The 8,096-nt window shown below is 49.3% G+C and overlaps 1 protein-coding gene across 1 annotated transcript in view; it reads left to right on the top strand.

The window, feature by feature from the left end:
- Nucleotides 1–725: 725 nt before the first annotated feature.
- The window catches only part of GRK4 (G protein-coupled receptor kinase 4), a 96,467-nt gene continuing 89,096 nt past the window's right edge, over nt 726–8,096 (top strand). Inside the window, exon 1 of the mRNA XM_088021247.1 lies at nt 726–788. The gene's annotated coding sequence lies outside the window, so the exon portion shown is untranslated. The remainder of the gene's footprint in view (nt 789–8,096) is intronic.

Genomic DNA, 8,096 nt, shown 5'->3' with positions numbered 1-8,096 from the left:
TGGGAGGCAGTTGGAGGGAGCCGGCCGCTCGGCGAGGAGGCGGCGGCGGCGGCGGCCGCCGCGGTGGGGGGCAGCCCCGGCCGGTGAGCCCCTCCCTGAGGTGGGGCTCGGCGGAGACTCCGGGCGGCCCGGGAGCCGGGCTCTGAGGAGAGAGCTGCCCGTGCCAGGCGCGAGCGATGAGGACGAGAGCCCGGGCCCCGGCGCGGCGGCGGTGAGCGCAGAGTCCTGCGGCGGCCGCGCTGCCAGCTCCCCTCGCCTTAGCGACGCCCCCTCCGCAGGCCCGGGCCTGGAGGACGACGGCTCCCCTGGCCGGCGCCGGCGCCGGCAGCGGCGACGCAGACGGGCCCGGAGGCGGCGCGGCGGGTGGTGGCCGTGGCGGCGGCGGCGGCGGGTCGGCTCGCCCAGACCCCGCGCGGGGTCGCCGGGGCAGGTGGCGTCCTGCGAGCCGGGCGCGGAGGGGGCGGCGCCCCCTCCCCCTCCCCCTCCCCCTCCCCCGCCGCCTCGCGCCCGCGGATCCCGGAGGCGGCGCGGCGGGTGGTGGCCGTGGCGGCGGCGGCGGCGGGTCGGCTCGCCCAGACCCCGCGCGGGGTCGCCGGGGCAGGTGGCGTCCTGCGAGCCGGGCGCGGAGGGGGCGGCGCCCCCTCCCCCTCCCCCTCCCCCTCCCCCGCCGCCTCGCGCCCGCGGATCCCGGCGGCGGCGGCGGCGGCGGCGGCGGCGGCGGCGGCGGCGGCGGGCCCTGAAGCTTGAGAACTTCGTGGCCAACACGCTGCTGCTGAAAGCGCGCCAAGGTGGGTGTGCACGGCGGGCGCCGGACCCTCCGGGGAGCCCCGAGCCCGCAGAGCCGCCCCCCCGTGCCCCTGCAGCCCCTGGGCTCCTGCCGAGCCGGGGACGGGGCAGGTGCTTCGTGCTCGTGCTGCGACCGATCGCGACGGATGCCCGCGCGAGGTGCGCGCTGGCCGGAACCCCGTGTTGAAGACCGCGTGGGAGGGGCGTTTTCGGCGCCGTGTCCCGGGGCTGGGGTTCCGTCCTGGGCGCGCCTGGCCGGGAAGGGCGCTCCTGGTGACTCGGGGTGCCGTTGGGAAGCATCCGCGAATTCCTCTTGTGACTGGGATAGCGAGTTAACCTGGAATACCGCTCTTTTCAGATCCTTGGGGTTTGTTTTCTTTCTAATGCACCCCCTTCCCCTCTGTGTCCTTCGCGAGGAAAGGTGGGACCGGAAAGTGCCTGGTTCCCCAACTCATTGGAGACCTCGGGTCAGAAACATTCGTCAGGAATTCTTGAAGTAACAGTCACGGGTGCCGAGCATTAGGTATACCCAAGAGAGGGTTTACGTGGAAGGATCCAGGTTTAAGAAGCCGTGGACTTTTATTTTCTAAAGTGTCTCCTATCATTAAGAGTTGAGAATAGAGACCTTCTCCTGAACTATTTTGAATAGGAGACTGCAGGTGGGTGGGAAGAGAACGGGGTCTGACTCTTCTGTTAAGGCAGTGGGGCGACGTCAGCAGTAGGTTTCAGTGGAGCATTTGATTGTGTCCGGTGTTCCTCACTTTGAACTCCAGGTTGGTCACAGTCCTCCGTGGAAATCGGGTCTGACTCAAGCTCAACCTGTTTTCTTTCCACTGTACCGTCACCTTGGCATAATGTCGGAAAACAGACTGTTGTATCAAGCAGATTTCCGTACAGTGCTGTAGAGACTGGGTAAGGAGGTAAATGCAAGAGCTCTCTAAGTGCTAAATACATAAAAGCAGGGGGGCGCTTGGCTGTCTCATTCAGAAGAGTGTGTGACTCTTGGTCTCCGGGTTGTGAGTTCGAGCCCCACGTGGGATGTAGAGATTCTTACATAAATACAATCTTAAAAAAAATAAATACATAAAACCAGTATTTTCTGCCATAAAGCCTAGGACTGCAGTGATACTTTCAAAAGAGTTCTAATTTTTGTTCCGCAAAGTATTAACTCGTAGTGGTGTAATTGTTATGAGGTCTGCCCCTCATCAGCAAAGGGTGTTTACTCTTGTGTTCGGAAAGAGTCGTTTTGTCTGTGTGGCTAATGGTTGGAGAAGTTAAATACGAAATATCAGAAAGATGAATATATACTGAGTGTTGGTTATAACTTAGAGCTGTTCTCCCAAGTTGAAACTTTATTTGCTTTAGCAGCTCATGCATGGCTAGTTCCTCATTTAGTTTCTCTGGCTCATGTATTGGAAAATTAACGTTTGGAAGGAGTGTACATAGCACAGCAGTTATATGTTGGCCCCGGAAATTACACTGTTGATTTAATACTATGAGTGAGTCCAGTCATTTTCTAGATTTATTTCAAATAAAATCAGTCTCTCTTTGTTCTCAAACAGAAGGTGTTTAAAACCGTTCCTCCTTTTCAGGAATGTTGGCAGATAATGTTGCAGTGAAAAAGTTGTTTGTCACTTTGCCGGGCACACTTTAAGGAAATAGGAAATGATCATACTGTTAATAAAACACAAAATTGCTGGGTTTTTTAAACATTTAAAATATCTTCCTGTGGGGGCGCCTGGGTGGCTCAGTCGTTAAGCGTCTGCCTTCGGCTCAGGTCGTGATCCCAGGGTCCTGGGATCGAGCCCCGCATCGGGCTCCCTGCTCAGTGGGGAGCCTGCTTCTCCCTCTCCCACTCCCCCTGCTTGTGTTGCCTCTCTCGCTGTGTCTCTCTGTCACATAAATAAAATCTTGAAAAAAAAATTTTTGCCGTGTTATACATTTGTTAAGCAATTTGTGACCTCTCATGGCTTTAAATGATAACCTTAAATTGTTTCACATCATACTTCTGAGGAGACTTTCACCCCGTTTTGTCTCTTGGAGAAATCGATAGCATAAATGCAGAGAGGAGAGTAAGGATACATTTCATGTGGATTTTGGTCTTCTGTGCAGTGCGCCGCTTAGCGTCTGACACGTAGTTCATACACCTGGTATCATTCGTGCTGTCTCTTGCTGAGGCTTCCTCCCCAGGATTTGGGTTGCAGGGGGTTTCTAGAAGTAGCTTACAAATCCTTTGATTCCAGAAGTATAGTAGCTAATATTTTTGTTTCCTTCATTTGATCCCACACCCAAGAGCTACTTAATGCATTTTTGTTATAAAAAAAAAAAAGAACAACTTTTGTGTTCATTTGGACATGTTCTTGTTTGCTTGCTATTCCCACCTGTGCCGCAGGCCCTCCTTGCTTTCTTCTTGTTCATTTTCCATCCTTCTAGAATCGAATCCAGTTTCCCTTCATCTCCATAGCTTGCTCCGATTCTTCCAGCTCCGAGGCACTCTCTGCCCTCGGGGAATTTGGAACTTGGGGTTCAGAACACTGTGTAGTCGGTGATTCTCACGCTAAATTGTAATCCATGTGCGGGCAGGGCATAGGTTTACCTTGATTTTTTATTCCTTTCAGTGCTGGCTAGCCGTGTAATCGGTACTTGGCAAACAGTTGGAGACTAAGGGGGGTGATTTGTTATTTTGCTAAATTCAAGAAAGAGAAGGTGACATTCATATTGAAAACGAAAGGATTGGCTCCATTCGGAGGGAATGAAGTGTGTTCCAAGTTTGCGGCAGTGCCTGGTGGTTGCTAAGGATAGCTAACATCAGTGCCCGTTTGCTCTGTCCAGGCAGCAAGCTAAATTCCTTATGGGCATTAGCCCAGCCAGTCCTATCCCGTAAAACCGGGCCGACAATAATTCTACTTTGAAGTGTTAAGAGGATTGCATGGGATAATGGGGCACAGTGCTTGGCGCTCAGAAAGTGCTCAGTAAAGGGTAGTAAGTCGTGGCTGTAGATTTTGTTATGTCCAGTGTCATGATGAAGAGCTCGCACTTGAACTTGCAGTTGTGTTAATTGACCTCGAACCTCATTCTTTGTCTCTAGTCCATTCTCATTCTTAGATTTCCCAAAAGCATAGCCTTCCTTTTCCTGAATTGTCATGTGTGGGAGGTCCTTGAACCTTATTTAGCCTCAAGCTTTATTACTTCCCACATCCATTCCTGTCTGTCCTCACCCAGTGCATACCCCCCCGCCCCCCAACGCCAGGGTCCTCTATAGCTCTTAAGTTGGCTGAGGGCCAGAATTTCCTAGCTGGTCTATTTCCAGACTTTCTTCTTTATCATCCCCAATGCTGCTAGAATACTCTTTCTAAAACACAGATCTGTTCTCTTAATCTTCTGTTTACAATATGGCCCTAGACCTCCATTCCAGGACCCCCACAGGGTCCTACCTGACTCAGTGATCTGCTCTGCTTTCCTTGGCCATCTGTATCACGCCCCTTCGTGCCTTCCCGCCTGCTGAAGTCCTGTTCCTCCTCCATGTTCCAGCTCGAGTGTCTTTCCCAGAACTTCAACACTCCTGCAGGAGGCTTGCTCGTTCCATCTTTTGTGCCACTGTCGTGCCCAGAATGAGCGGTTACTGCACTGGGCTGACTTGAGGCAGCTCCGGGTCTCCCTTCTGGGTCACCACTAGCCCTGTGGTAGCCGCCAGTATATGCTGTACAAATGCCAACTGTGATTGTGGACAAAAGAGCACGTCTCAGGAATTCTTTCAATACCGATGACAACCAGAAATTAAGGTTTCAAACTAAGCTGTCTTTTTAGACTAGTGGTCTGGAAATAGAGAACAAAAACTGAGATTTTATTCAACTTTGGAATGTCAGTAGTGAGTGCTTTTTATTACATTTTGAGTTTAATATTTGTTTTTATTAAATCAGTATTAAAATGTAATTATATCTGCAAGGCAAGCTCTAGTTCCCCTCTCAGTATTTACATGCTCATCACTAGCAAAGACAGCAGGATCAACTATAACTAGTTATGATGTTAGCAAAAGGCCAGGCACATGCGTTTTTGTTTTTTTGGGTTTTTTTTTCTGGAATGGAAACTATTTGTTTTTACCAAATTGAAAGAGAGTTCCTAGTTCAAAGACCACATGGCAATACTACCTTTGTTGCCCCCTTACTGCTGTGCTACTTTGTCTCACTTCCTGGCAGAGACATTGTGCTTGAGTGTTCGCAGGGTAATCCTAGAGCCTTTGTGTGAGCATTTGTGTGCACTAAGTTTGCCAGGTCAACAAGGCTACTGGTGGTGTTCCCCACTCCCCTCACCTCTAGGGGCAGGTGTTGTTATTCCCTTTCACAGCTGAGGGAAGGAGAAGTGACTTGCTCAAGGTCACATCACTAGTAAATGGGATGTTTCAGGGTTCAGGTCTGGCCCCAAACACATGATCTAACCAATCATGTAATGCTGTCTGTTGAAAGACTCCCTCAGTTTGCTGCTTTTAATGGAAATGGGTTGATGTTTTGTCTTTAGCTTCTGGCATGAAATTAGCTTTCTAGATGTGGGAATGTTGCTCTTCGGCTGGTTGGACAACGTGAAAGCACGGTTGGCAGAAGTTGGGATGTGGCAGGGAAGGTGAAGCCACTGGATTCGCATCTGACAAGGAGACATTTGGAGACAGTGTCTGTGTTTGAGCCACGAGAATTATAGTGCCAACAGTGTTGTTCAGAGTTACACTGGGAGTCCATACCGGAGCTGAAAGTGATAGTAAAGTGTTTGGCGATGGGGCAAGGCCTTCCTGATGTCACTCTGGTTCTGGAAGGAAGGGACTTGGAGCCTCTCTGTTCCCTGTTTTTATTACATTTGCCTACCATGCTCATGCTCTTTCCTTCAGGTGCTTCATTGGCTTAAACACAGCCTATTCTCAAAAGGACAGCCTCCTCATGTCCCTTCATCGAGCTAGGAACAGAATTCTTGACTGGTTCTGTTCTACTAATTTAAAAAAATTACCAAAGAATCCATAATTTTAAAAATCAGAGAATAAAAGAACTTCTGACAGAAAGCTCCAGCCTTCCTCCTCCTCCTCCTCTAGACTGAATGTTTATCCCTTCCCCACCCCCCCACCTCCCACCAATTCACATGTTGAAACCTAATCCCCACTGTGATGGTATTTGGGGGTGCTTAGGTCATGAAGGTAGAGCCCTCTTACAAGGGACAGTGCCCTTATAAAAGATACCCCCAAAGAGCTCCCTGGCCCCTTGCACCACATGAGGACGCAGTGAGAAGACAGCCATCCGTGAACCGTAAGCAGGCATTCACCAGACGCTGAGTCTGTGCACCTTGATCGTGGACTTCCCGTCTCTAGAACTGTGAGAAGTGTTGTATATAACCCCCCACCCCCACCCCATGTATGGTATTTTGTTATAGCAGCAGGAGCAGAGGAAGACCCCATTCCCCTCAGGGGCAGCCACGCTGATTCTTTTCATGGTTTCTGTTTTAGTTATTCTGGTGGTTACTGTTGCATTTCTGAAGAATAGTGCTTGTCAGTTTAGACTTCTATTCACTTTATGCTGTTGGACGGGGACATAGCTCCCCTAAACCAGCTGGTCCGTCTTCTTTCTCCCTCATTCATGTAGTTACATCACTGTTTTAAATTCCTGTATTGGTTATCTTTATAACCTAAAAAATTATTGGAATTCTCAGACTCTTAAGACTTTTGCTCCCAAAGGGCACGGAGTATTATTTTACTGTTTATATTAGTGAGCTTGGGCTGCCATAACAAAATAACACAAACTGGGTGTTTTATTTATTTATTTATTTATTTATAAGATTTTATTTATTTATTTGACAGAGAGAGAGAGCGAGAGAGGGAACACAAGCAGGGGGAGTGGGAGAGGGAGAAGCAGGCTTCATGCTGAGCAGGGAGCCCGATGCGGGGCTCGATCCCAGGACCCTGGGATCATGACCTGAGCTGAAGGCAGACGCTTAAGGACTGAGCCACCCAGGCGCCCCTGGACTCAGTGTTTTAAAGAACAGAAATGCTTGGGGGTTTTTTGTTTTTTGTTTTTGTTTTGTTTTGTTTTTACAGTTCTGAAGGCTAGGAATCCGAGGTCAAGGTTCCACCATGGTTGATTTCTGGTGAGGACTCTCTTCCTGGGTTCTACAAGACTGCCTTCTCCCTGCGTCCTCCCATAGCCTTTCCTCTGTGTTTATGCTGAGAAACCGAGATTCTTCTGGTGACTCCTCCTCTTATGAGTACACCTGTCAGATTAGAGCCCTAGCTGGCTGACCTCATTTCACTTTAGTTACCTCCCTGGAGGCCCTATCTCCAACTATAGTTACATTGGGGGTTAGGGCTTTGGCATGTGAATTTGGGGGTGAGGGTGGGGTGGTGGGATACAAATCAGTCTATAACACTGTTTTAATTTGCATTTTCCTAATTACCAGGGAGACTGAACATCTTTTCATAATGCGGGTGATTCATCTTTCCTCTTTGTGAATTGCTTGCCGTATCTTCTGCACAATGAGGGCAGAGTATCTTACTGATTTATAGCAGTTTTACATGTAATATGGATACTAAATATACATTGCACAGATCTCCCATTCTCCCACTTGCTGTGTTTAGTTTTCCTATTGCTGCTGTAACAAGCTACCACAAAGTAAATGGCTTAAAATAACACAGATTGTTATGTTACAGTTCTAGAGGTCAGAAGTCTGAAATGGGTCTGGCTAAGCTAAAATCAAGATGTCACTGGGGCACCTGGGTGGCTCATCTGGGATCGAGCCCCCTCCATCGGGCTCCCTGCTCAGTGGGAAGCCTGCTTCTCCCTCTGACCCTCCCCCCTCTTCATGTGCTCTCTCTCTCTCTCTCATTCTCTCTCTGTCAAATAAATAAATAAAATAGTATTCACTATCCAGTAAGTATATAATTAATTGCTATGCAAAATACAAATTAGTAGTCTCATTACAGTTTATGCTTTGATACATTTGACCTCAAAACAGAATGATCTGTATGGTTCTTCAAACTTGTTTCAGCACATGTTGCCCAGCTTGGCTTTCTTCATTTGCCATAGGACAGTCGGTGCTTCACTGAGCCCTTTATATGGCTCTCTGAGGTCATTTGTATAATATTGTGGCCTATAGTAGGTGCTCAATGAATGTCTGATGAGTTAATGAATGAGTAAAGATGGAAATGGGCACTCCGGTTATGGCTGGATCAGAAGCAGAAGTAGCCCAAAATGTAAGGAAAAGATACTTGGAAGGAAGAACAGGAAGAAGAAAGGATAGAAATGGTACTGGATTAGTTTGCTGGGGCTGTGGTAATCAAA

Source organism: Eumetopias jubatus, unplaced genomic scaffold (genome assembly GCF_037043125.1).
Source record: "Eumetopias jubatus isolate StellerSeaLion01/CBP00866 unplaced genomic scaffold, mEumJub1_p1.0 scaffold_2, whole genome shotgun sequence".
Lineage (NCBI taxonomy): Eukaryota > Metazoa > Chordata > Mammalia > Carnivora > Otariidae > Eumetopias > Eumetopias jubatus.
The sequence above is the reverse complement of the archived record's forward strand: the minus strand, read 5'-3'. Positions and strand labels throughout refer to the sequence as shown.